General features: G+C 30.8%; 1 long non-coding RNA gene across 1 annotated transcript; it reads left to right on the top strand.

The window, feature by feature from the left end:
- Positions 1 to 1,359: 1,359 nt before the first annotated feature.
- On the top strand, positions 1,360 to 6,699 carry LOC132757599 (uncharacterized). The gene is made up of 2 exons (XR_009629473.1): positions 1,360 to 1,598; positions 5,343 to 6,699. It is a non-coding gene; the product is annotated as an uncharacterized LOC132757599 (long non-coding RNA).
- The last annotated feature ends 5,657 nt before the right edge of the window (positions 6,700 to 12,356 follow it).

The raw sequence follows: 12,356 nt of genomic DNA, 5'->3' as shown, positions 1-12,356 counted from the left end.
ATCTAAAACCGCATTTTAAAACATTGAAGTAAGAAAAAAAAAACATTGATAATGTATTCACTGCAATATCATCGTTCGTATTGTATGGAATAGAAAAATAAATTCTTCTTAGCTTCTTATGGTAAAAAAATAAAACTTAATTTGTGCTATTCTTTTATTATTTACTAATACCAAATGTAAAATATTTACATTCTTTTGTCGCAAGATTTTTATTTATTTATTTATTTTTACTTTCTTTGTTCAAATTCATAATAAATTTTTCATGTTTTCCTTGACGATTAGATGGAATACAAATGGCTAGAATTGGTTGTCCTCATCTGTGCTTGTTTTATAAATAAAGTTTAAAGTAACATTGTGCCTTTCTCCGTCCACACTAAACATAAATCATCATCATGAGCTATGTTTACTGTTGTTAATACAGACTATTGCGTTACTATTTCTTTCTGGTAAAATCATAAATTCATAAAAGTTGCTGTTATTCTTGAAGAGATTCTGATTAATTTATTTTTTATACATTAACTACTTGAATATCTCGTCAAAAACACTGTAGTATGTTGGTACTTTTCGTAACAACCAATTATGCATGTATGTTTTTCTACGAATTTGAAATAGTGTTACAATAGACATTGATTTTTTTACGTAATATATTACGATTTTGTTTAACTTAAAAAAATGAATATTTGCCTCTATTGATTATTTTTTTGTTTTTCAATCATTGGCAGCTAAAAATAATTGGCATTTGAGAGAACATCAAGTTTTTCCATCTTTTTGCACAATAGCTGATTTACGTAGGACGTCTTTTATTCCAAGAGAAAACTGTAGAAATGTAACATTAATGGCAGATCGTGTTACTTCGTCTTCAACATGATCGCTTAAGTGGTGCATTTAACCTTTTCCAATTTGTATTCATTCGTATTGACAGTGATTGCAATCTCGGTTTTGTCTCAATCACAAAACTATCGATCTTGTCTATGAGACTTTGTCGATATACAGAGTGATGGGAACTAACCAGTGCATGAAATAGGATTTAAACGAGCAATTCTAAATATATATATATTTGTGATAAATCATAATTTATATTAATCAATGGAAAATGTGACCCGAACAAAAATGTCAAACAAACAGTGAATAAGCGTGTTTATTTCAATTTGAATACCAATAATCAACATTTAGATTTCATTTGTTGGAAATTGTGTACAAATATGCAGGAAGAATCACTTTTTGAGCATTAATATTACTTCAAGGCTTACATGAAGAATAAACATGATTTTCTAGACACTGTCAGAAATATGATAAAACATTCATCACATTTAAAAGTATTATACTTAAAACTTATCTAAATTTTATTTTCAGGCTGAAGAAAACAAGTGCCCTATATAAGAAACTTTGAGGCATAGAACAAACCGTATTTGACAGTAATGTACGATATATAGTGTAGATAATGTTGTAGTAAATGTAGTGCAGTATATTTGTAGCTCTCGTTCAGATCAGCAAATGTTTATACTGTATCAACCAGGCTTATGTATGGATTTAAACATTATATTGGATTTATTAAAAACATGCGGATGAAATTTATAGCCAGTTTAAATGGCTCAAAGGTAATTTTTAATATCAAATATTTATTTTATTGATGGCACGTGTTCCCTTATTGATAATTATTTTTTTTTTTATCATGAACGTTTTTTATAATATTAATCATATTCAAAAAAACATTGCTCGTTTTAAAGATTAAGTATATATATTAGTATGATATATCAAAATATGGTTGTAGATATTCTATAATAATTGCTAGATTTATGCAAAGTAATAATATAAAGACTTTATTATTACTTTGCATAAATATAGCAATTATTATAGATATACCAGCTTATACAACATTTTCAGATAAAACTTAATAATTTAATAACTTGTATATCAGGTGATAACACTAAAGTGCTAATACACAGGGCGGTGTGATATATTTTCATAAGATATTAGTTTTCTAAATGTAAAGATACGTCGTAAGATAAGATAAGATAAGATAAGATAAGATAAGATAAGTTTTATTTCAAGTCGGCAAGTTTTCAACATTACAACATAAGCTCTAGGAGCTTTTATAACCGTCGTATAGGCACATGTACCCAAGGTGAAAATGCACACTCAATATTTTACAATGTACAAATTATTGTTAATTTCCGCGTCTCGTTTTACTTTAACTGAATAGAATAAATCTATGTTATATGTTTAACCGTTTTAATCCTTACCATTATCAATATCATTATTGTAGCCGTGGATATATAAACATATATCTCACTCTCTTTTATATTTTCACATGAATGTGCCAGACAACATATAACTGGACAACACGTTTTATGAGTATTAATATTGAAGCCGAAGTCAAATTTCTAGGGAACATGTACGCCCTACAAACGCTAAGTGAACGGTTCTACTGAAATACCCAAATTGTACCTAGATCTATATAATATTGAATGAAGAAGCATCTTCGCCAGTAAAACTTTGTGTGTTGTCATAAAAAATGATATTGGAGATTGTTTATCTTGACCTCAATTTTGTAAACAGTTAAATGCATTAAAGTTGTTCTAGCAGGCGTTAATTAATATTCTTTACATAAATCGGCATTTCATATGTATATTGTTACATAAAGCAAAACAAAGCGTAAGACATGAATGTAGTAGAAATTCAATGTAAATTTAAGTTAGTCAATAACATAATATGTAATTGTTTAACTCGGGTTTCAAAATTGTAACAATGAGGCATTTTACATTCACGAAACAAATTCGATATGTTAAATTTTTAAAGCAATCATTTTCCTATATTCATATTGATCTATTTAGTGTGATTCTCACGGCTTGCATTTATACTTGATCGTCATATACAAAAATAAACTACTAAAAATTTGCATTTTATTATGAAAGGGTGGTGATTTCACATCATAATATTTGAATAGGTAATGGATGTTTACCAATACATGCACAAAATGATTGAACATATCAGTATAATCAGTTAACATCAGCGTTGCCCGGCGTTAGAAACGTCACTTAAAATATCCAGATGATTAAATCGATTTGTTAAAGAAAGATACTAAAAGCATTGTCTAGTTTTATTGCAAGTTATATTTTCAAACACTACGGTTTTATGTTTTGATCCTTATTAAATATATATGAATAAATAATCTATCAATTCAAATGTGCAAACGTTTAGCAAGGGTGGCCATGTGTGTTTTGCTAGTAAAAGAATACAGACAGATGAACGGACATACACGTTACATCACGTAGAGACTTATATTATTTAACGACATTGAACAATAAAATGTTTGAATAAACCAGCTAACTTTTATCACAAGAAACCCATTATTGATTTGAAATAAAACTAAATGTAGATTCTCCTTCTTCAATCATAATTATTTACTCTAGTTTGTGTGAATACTTTGGCTATTCGGATGATAAATGGTACTTTGTTATATCACCATGACAGGTGCTCTAAATACCAATTTAATGTCAAAGGAACACTATCATTGACATGAATTCTTTTAACTTTGTACATCAGGATAATTATAGGTCGAGAATACAAATATTGTGTATTGTCAATCACTTTTATTTCGTCCATTACGCTGAACACTTTATCGATACCAATAACAAAGTCAAATATGTCACCTATTATACTCCACCTTACATGTTTAGAATCAATATAATTGAACATTTGTCCATTAATTGCACATGTCGTATAGTAATCAGGATTTGTTTGGATTAATATGAAAGTGGGATTATTAGTACCTACTATAGTGAAAATATATAGAACACGGGCTTAAACCAAAATATTCAACTGTTTCCCCCCTGATAGAAACATTGTGTTGAATATTGAAACGAATGCAATATAGCAATGAAATAACTTTCCATCAGATCAAACCGACTAGTCCGCACGTGTTCGTTTCTATATGGCACGTCTTGTAAAGTTAAACTTAAACATACTTTTTTCAACTTTTATTGATATGTTCAAATTTTCTAAAAGTCTAAGTCGTCTTTATTGAATTAGATACCAGCCGTTACATGAAATTAACATTTTAATTATGTAGATTAGGCTGCTGAGTTTTTGTAATGTAAACAGTTTAAATCAAAATATGGATATTAACCGTTTATATTTCGAATGAAAACATTGAGAGACCATTTTTAAATATTCAGACAAAACAAATGTATTAATGGAACAGCTCCCGTTACATTTTACAATAGTATAGTTTCTTCAGATTAAAGAGCTGTGTTAGTATGGTCAGTGTTTTAGTTAATGTTTTGTGGATTCAAGTACTATGGAAGTCACAATCATGATTTTGTTTCATATAACACTAGAAGTGTAAGATCCGAAAACAGCTAAAAGTGAAAGAGCAAAAGCTATTAAAATATATGTGGCATACAGAAGAGAATACATTATATACGAAATATGTTTTACATTTTTCTTTTTATGTATTTGCCAACTTATTACAAATACATTATCTCAATTATTGGACTTTGAATCATTAGAACAAAGTACAGCTGTATAGTCGGTTTTAATGACAAGTGTCCAGTTAACGTATCAAGAATATGAACTCGTCCAATAGGTTTGTCATAATATTTAATTATTACTCTGATTCCAAAATACCTTATCAAAATAACGAGCACTTGTTAGATTCAACAAGTATTGTGAAATCTACAAGTAATATTAAGCTGTATAACGTGATCAAGTGTTTCAGAATACGGGCAAAGCAATGCGTTGCCATTGTCCTGTTTTTCAAGAAAAAAAATATTACAGTTTATTCAAAGAAGTTAATTAACGTGCCAAACAATATAGCACTTAATGTCTGTTACATCAGTCGGTACTCTGTAATTTAACGAGTTTATTTCTGAAGCACCATATTCATTGGCATTGAAAAAAACATGTCGCCGACCTGAAAGCAATAATGAAAGTACAAAAACACAAGGGAAGAAATTGACAAGCCATAAAGAAAACAAATCAATCAATCGTTTTATTGTGTTTTAATAATAGTGTAAAATGTAAAAGTGGACATAAATTATCTGACGGCTTAAACATTATAGTGATTTTTTAATTAAAGCAAGAGAAAAGATCTATATATGGTTTATAACACTTATACGATGTAACTTCAAAACATCAAAATTACATAAAAATGATCTGTACGTTGCGAATTGATTAAGGTTATGAGCGTAGTACATGTATTAAACGATATTTTGTTATGTTAAGAAGTATATAAATAGAAGCAATAAGAAGACAAGTTCCCCTTAAACCACTTTTTACTTCAATATAAACAGTTTAATCATTAAAAACATATATTACAATATATTTATGTTATTTTTCAGTACATATATAACGGTTCTTATGTCCGTATTGCTGGGGATATGTGTGCTGTTGACTATTGCTGTGTTCTGTCATAGATGCTGGAAGAAATGGATACCAACTTTAAGATACAAGATAAGACATAAAATCAGCCCACCACCACCTTTAAATATGCCAGGAAACACAGTAAAATGATGATGTTTGAAACTATAGATATATTTACAGTGAGGAAACTTTTATCACAAGATGAAGCAGCCAGAACAATAGATATATTTACAGTGAGGAAACTTTTATCACAAGATGAAGCAGCCAGAACAATAGATATATTTACAGTGAGGAAACTTTTATCACAAGATGAAGCAGCCAGAACAATAGATATATTTACAGTGAGGAAACTTTTATCAAATGATGAAGCAGCAAGAAGCTCTTGACGCCATGATATATATCACTTTACAGGGAACATGTTTTGTGCTAGATATTGATTTCATATTGAAGGAAAGGGATTTATATGAATCAAAGATTGTTCAGAATTCCGAGATTTAAGAGCCTGGCGATTTTGGGCTTATGTTGTACTTATATTGTTTTGTGTCGGTTCTAATCTTAAAGGGAAGACGTATTTGTTATGGATGCTAAAAGACACGTTTTATATGTGAATAACTGTGATCCATTTTTGATATATTGATATGTTTATGTATATATAACTTGGTGCTTTTACATTATGGAGTATTATTTGTCCGTCCACTTCATTTACTAGTTAAGATAAATTTTAGCGAGACGCTGCATTACTAAAATAAATGAGATTCAATTTTGTTTAAACATTTGAACTTCCCCTTTAATCTCATATTTTATAAATTATTGTATGTCTATTCCAAAATATCATTCAAGTAACATACGTTTGCTTCTCTGTTTTACAGGCGAGGCAGGACTTATTCTGGCTATGCAAACAAAGAAACAAACTCAGTCATTATTCGTCATATTGACGTTGTATTGTTGTACACATATCTAGAATAAAACATATATTACCACACATCAGTATGTGCTGAACTTGCTCGTGTAGACATATAAATGTATAAGTATTACGCGTATAGGCCTAATTAAAGTTCATTCAAAATATCATGCCGCAATATTTAGTTAGTTTTACAATTAACTTATTCTGGTCATTCCTAGCAAACATATTGTGTCAGACATTGACGTTTGCTTTACTAAAATAAATCATTATTATATCAATATCTTATCTTATATATCTAATTGTCTTATAAATGTATGCATGTACTCATTGTAAAGACTATTGCCAGTCCGGATTGCGGATTCCTGGCACAGCATAACATTTTACTTAGTAAGCAAAAATGAACACTGAGGGCAATCAACTGGTATCGAAAATATTTGACCTACTTTTACTGTACGGCAAAAAAGAAAAGAAATCTACTGAAAAACATGATAACTGGTATAAGATATTACTATATATAAATTGAGAGTTAACAATGAATCATAATTTGTTTAGAATATTGACAAACATTGGGAGCGTTAATTTGAAATTATAAATAAGGTATCAAAAAGTAAAAAAAAAACAGGGTTAACTCAGTTATTACTTTTTTCAGAGCTTGGTGGTGTTTTAGAATTTTTAAAATTTATCATTTCAATATAATAAAAAACTTCTCACAAAAACATTCATGCGGATATTATATGTTTCGTTAAGAAAATAGGTTTGTGTTCCTAAAACATTTACTACTAATATGGAACACTTCATGTATTGTCTCCATGCAATATCATTATTTTATAATATACATTGTTATATAAATGAATTCTTATTTAAGTAAGATAGTGGTCATTTTTTGTTCATATGTTGATTATTTAAATTATACATTGATTTAGATTTGGAAAACAAATCTATACTGTTAGTAATAAAGTGTTAAGTTGAGTTTATGTCTTTGTTTTGTTTTTGAGTCACCTACTGCTTTTTTTAAATATCATGTACATGTGCTTATTTCTGGTAAAATATGAACAAAAATCTGTAATGTTTGTTCATCTTTTTTATATAAAATCATTATAGCTGCTTTCAAGAACGTTTATAGTTATATGGATTTGATTCATTACAAACATAAGCAGCATGCACCACCATGATCACCAAGGTATCACGTGAACATCATATGGAGACCTACAAGCTAGATAACGTTTTACACGGTGTCACTTTTCATAAAAACAGTTAGCTGAAACCATATAGGTGTTCGGCGCGTTGATTGGTCAACCCTTCACCCACTGTACAGTCCCTCCCCCAACCTCTCAAAACCATGTAAACTGCAGATTTTTTCATTTGAAACATGTTTTAACATTTGGTATATGCTTTTAATTCAATTTCCTTCATTTCTCACAAAAAAATTAAAAAATGATACATATATATTTAGTAGTAAATACTTTTTTTTACTAAATATATATGTATCATTTTTTGTGTGGGAAATGAAGGAAATTGATTTAAAAGCATAAACATGTTTCAAATGAATAATACTGCAGTTTACATGGTTTTGAGAGGCAGGAGGGTTGTAGAGTGGGTGAGGGCGGAGCCCGGGGGTAGTGACCAATCAACGCGCCGAACACCTATGGTTGAAACTGGCATACAACGATAAAACAGTCATCTTTTTTCTTCAGATTGACTAGAAATCAGAATTATTTATATAAAAAAATATATACATACATCATAAATATAAATCCTCTTTAACAAGTATATATATAATGTATCAGTATAAAATATCAAATCTCGGTTTGGTATAAATATCCTTTAATCACATATCTGGGTGGATTAATGAAACAATTACAATCAAAGCACAGAAGGCGCTGAATTTGTTTGGGTCTCAGAATGTCAGAAAGGTGAAGGTTGTGAGATTATAAACCAATTTGTTTTTGTATAGTGCCACCAATGCTTTCCAGTGTTTTAACTGTAGTAAATTGGCTATAAGACTAATTGCAACACTGATATTCAATTCAATGTTTATTTGACTTAAACAATTTTAAAAAAAGAGTTGCATTAACTGGGATTTGAACTCCAGACCTCTCGACTCATAAGCGAGCATGCAAACCCCTCGGCCACGGTGAAGTTAAAAGGGCCTGAAGAAAACCTTATTATTCTAAATTAGGGTTTGTAACTTATTATTTCGACGCTAAACCTGTTGTTTAACACAAATAATCATGTAAATAATCATGGGGCTTACAATAAGCATGCATAACTATAAAGAATAAAACAATATTAGAAATCTTCGACCATTCGGGAACTATTTTGCTTGACAATTAATGCGCCTGTCATTTGACAATCCTTACGCAGTGATCTCCCCTGAATTTTACGGCGTTAGTGTACATATAAAGGGAAGTAACCGCTTCACAAAAGCGGACTATTTTCGGCATTTGCAATTAACAGCATCAGAGTCTGAAATTTCGCTATCATTATTTGTTTGGTCTGACGACCCAAACAAATAAAAATAAAATGTTTTCTTTTATTTTATTTGCAATACTTTAAACATATTCAATTACTACTAGAACATATATAATATTCGGTGTACATGTGTATCTTTCAATGCATGCACACTTTCTCAACTGCTCAGATGATACGAAATCGTTACATGCTCTGAGTTCTGTCATTTTGGACTCAAGTCGGATGTCTTTTTAGCTGGTTGAACATAGGTTATAGACATTGCGAATATATGTATTGTTTTTAGAGAAATGCGCATACTGTTGAAAATGATTATAATAGATTGTCCGCTATACAATGAACTAAGCTTACTTACTTTAAAGGCTAATTAAATTAATAGTTAATGTATTCTTAACCTTTTACCCCATGTGCATATTGTGAAAAATGGCCGTTTTCATTGAAAAGTCTCCTGTTACAAGTTCCAACTGCTATAAAACTATGAAAAATGCTTCAATACTGATGAAACTTGGCTATGTTGCCTGAACCATAACCTCTGTAACAACATGCTCAATCTTAAATTTCCTGTTACCATGGTAACGGGGGACGTCTCAAATTGTCAAAAATCACTATTTTGCATTTTTTTCCCACAAGACTGATTTCAAAGTGCTGCAACTTCTCAATGCAATGAGATAGAGTAAAAGGCTTTTCAGCGTTTGTTACACGTCACCTTAAGATCGACCTGAGGCCATTTTTAGCCTGTTATATGTCCAAAATTTTCTTGGCGATGAGGGGGACTACCGCCTCCTTCAAACCCCCCAAATAGAAGGGGACACATCCCCCTTCTGGCAACCCCATGATGTATCATTTTGATTGGGGCCGCGTCTAAAAAGTGGTTACTTTTTCAAACGAAAAATACAGTGTTTGGAGCCTAATTAGGGCATTTTTCACTGTTTGAGGCCTTAAAAGGGGGAGGGGGCAAAAGGCCGCCAAAACACGCTTATATCAGGGAAAATGTTAACAAAAAATGATGAAAAACCTTGAATTACCCAATTTCTAGATTTTCCATGTTAACACGTGGCCTTACACATAATTTTGGTGAAAAATTGTTGTTTTTGGCGTTTTTTTTATTTTTTTTAGTTAACAAAAAATGATAAAAAAAACCCCTTGAATTACCCAATTTCTAGATTTCCCATGTTAACACGAGGCTTTACACCTAATTTTGGTGAAAAAATGTTGTTTTGAGGCATTTTTTATTTTTTTTAATTAATTACTTGTTCAAATCTATATACGTAGATTACTACAAAGTTATGATCGTTACGAACGGTATACATGTACCATAGATTGGCAATGTTTTTCTTGTATTACAATATATTGTGTTAGTTTTTATTTGTTTGGGTCGTCAGACCAAACAAATAATGGTAGCGAAATTTCAGAGTCTAATGTTCTTAATTGCAAATGCCGAAAGTAGTCCACTTTTTTGAAGCGGTTACTTCCCTTTTGTATGTACACTAAAGCCGAAAAATTCAGGGGAGATCACTGCGTAAAGATGGTCAAAGACAGGCGCATCAATTTTCAAGCAAAGTAATTCCCGAATGGTCGAAGATTTCTAATATTGTTTTCTGGTATTTTCTGATCGAAAATAACTAAATACAAAGCGGACATTCAATCTCTGACACAGAAGTTTATGACAAACCTAACAACAAGTAGTTCTCAAAACAGCTTAAAACTAGCGATTTAAAAGAAAGAAATATTTTATTTTGTTACAAGTATCCAACAAATAACAACGCATTTAAAGTTAAACAATAGCGTTGGCTTATAGAATTGTCAATAAATGCACAATCACAAATTACGCGGATGAATATGATTTTATCAATGAAAATACTATTTTTAGCCAATGTAGATTACGAATACTACACAAACCGAGTAGTGGAATATATAGATTCTACATGTCGGACTGTTTGGGCGAGAGGATTTTCGCTAAAATATTTACTTTCAATTTTAAACAACAGGTTTACCCTGAACAAAATACCTCGAAATTAATAAGGATTACAAACCTGAATGCAATGGAAGTTCTAAATTTAGAATGACTTGATATTATTCAGACATTCTGTGTATAACTTCTTCGTGGTACAGTGGTAACGCGTTCGCTTAGTGAGTGAGAGGTCTCGAGTTCGAATCCCAGTCGAGGAAATTTTTTTTTTGTTAAATTCTTTTTTTAATTGTTTTTGTTAAGGAAGTAGCCATGATTTACAAGGATAAAGTGTGGCTGTCGTAAAAAAAGTACATAAATGATTTTTTGATGCAACTCTAGTTATGCAGAATTCCGTATGTGCCTTACAAAATGAATTTAATACATAAAAATAAACTTATACAGGAAAATGCATACAGATATACAGTACGATTTAGATTGCAAAGATCAGAAAATACCAAAGAACTTGAAGCCCTTTGATTCTTTATAAATATACATGCTTATAGTAAGCTTCAGGATTATTTACATCTGTGTTAAACAACAGTTAAAAGTCGTTACAAGCCCTAATTTAGAATAATATGGTTTTCTTCAGGCCGTTCACATATAAATTTAACCGTGGCTGAAGGGTTTTCGGGCTCGCTTAGGAAGCGAAGAGGTCTGGAGTTCAAAATCCCAGTAAAGGTAACTCATTTTTTTTAAAATTGTTAAAGTCAAATAAACATTGGATTGAATATCAGTGTTGCAATTAGTCTTATAGCCAATTTACTACAATTAAAACGCTGGAAAGCATTGGTGGCACTAAACATATAATCTCACAACCTGCACCTTTCTTACATTCTGAGACCCAAACAAATTCAGCGCCTTCTGTGCTTTGATTTATGATGAAGGCATTAATCTACAATTAAACTTGACTTGTCGTTTTTATAGATGTTTGAGGTGTAACAGGTCGGGGTTTGTATTAAAGATATTTATTAAATATGTTGCTTGTTTTCGAGCAGGTTGTTATCAACTAGAGAGGCAACATGCCATTTTCTAGGAGAGGACGGATTTGTATTTGTCTTCCCAGATGGTGGTTTGCTGGCTTGGAGGGGGGAGGGGGGAGGAGGAGGTAGCTATGGAGAAAGGTGACATGTACTGGAAGAACAATGACAAGTTTCAAGCAGATGTTCGGTAGTAAAAAATGAAAACAAAACAAACAACATACCGTCATACAATCAATCCTCCTTGGATATAATATATACTATATCCATGTACATGTATATATAGGATGATTCTACATAAATCTATTTAACCCAGTCACAATAAGATAACTGTTATCACTATTTTCAAAAAGTATAGATAAAGATACTAGATATTATGACTTTTACTTGGACAATAACGTTGGCAGTTCGTGGTTTAGGCCATCCTTAAAAAATGTTTGTTTGCAGTAACCCGACCCAGAATTTTCAAAGAGGGTAGGTAGGTCGATTTTTTTTTTTTGATTTTTTTTTATTTTTTTTTTTATTATTGAACTGTACTCCCAAATAAACATGGAATTTCAAAATGCTGGACAATATATGCTTTGATAATCTGGTAACAATTAATAAATTGATAACTGAATTCTAATTTAATAAGAACTACATTTTATTTCTTCTATTAACCTTTAAAAGAACGAAAACAAAGCACAAGGCA

The sequence above is a fragment of the Ruditapes philippinarum genome, unplaced genomic scaffold, assembly GCF_026571515.1.
Source record: "Ruditapes philippinarum isolate M1 unplaced genomic scaffold, ASM2657151v2 ctg2174_1_1_1_1, whole genome shotgun sequence".
Classification (NCBI taxonomy): Eukaryota; Metazoa; Mollusca; class Bivalvia; order Venerida; family Veneridae; genus Ruditapes; species Ruditapes philippinarum.
Note: the sequence above shows the minus strand (reverse complement) of the source record. Positions and strands in the feature narration are given on the sequence as shown.